This window comes from Calidris pugnax, unplaced genomic scaffold (genome assembly GCF_001431845.1).
Source record: "Calidris pugnax isolate Ruff unplaced genomic scaffold, ASM143184v1 scaffold44, whole genome shotgun sequence".
In the NCBI taxonomy this organism is placed as follows: Eukaryota; Metazoa; Chordata; class Aves; order Charadriiformes; family Scolopacidae; genus Calidris; species Calidris pugnax.
In genome coordinates, this window is record NW_015094506.1 from 44,316,879 (window position 1) to 44,317,237 (window position 359).

At 59.3% G+C, this 359-nt stretch overlaps 1 protein-coding gene across 1 annotated transcript in view; it reads left to right on the forward strand.

Annotated features, from left to right (window-relative positions):
* The window catches only part of NAMPT (nicotinamide phosphoribosyltransferase), a 171,696-nt gene that overhangs the window by 140,689 nt on the left and 30,648 nt on the right, over positions 1-359 (forward strand). The window lies entirely within an intron of this gene.

Here is a 359-nt window from a genome sequence, read left to right on the forward strand (position 1 = left end):
CTTTTTTTTTTTTTTATTTCCCGTGTTTCGTTTCTCCCGCGCTGGTCACCTCGGGCGGAGAAACCCTGCCCCGCTGGCTGCCTGCAGCTTTCTTCTGCCCGCTTGCGATGGAGAGCCCTCCCTCGAGAAACCCGCCTGCCTCAAACATGCGTCTTCTCCCGTCCCTCTGCTCGGTTTTCCGCTTGTTGCGGTGTCAGATGTGTTAGACGAGGTGATTCGGAGCAGGGGGTCGCGCTTCCACAGCCCTCCCTCCTTTCCGTGGAAATGGTGTTGCTGGAGAGCAATGGCCAAGTTCCATCATGCTCCGGTCCGGTGGCCACCGACGGACGTGCCTCACGACATGAGTGTGCCCAGGCCCT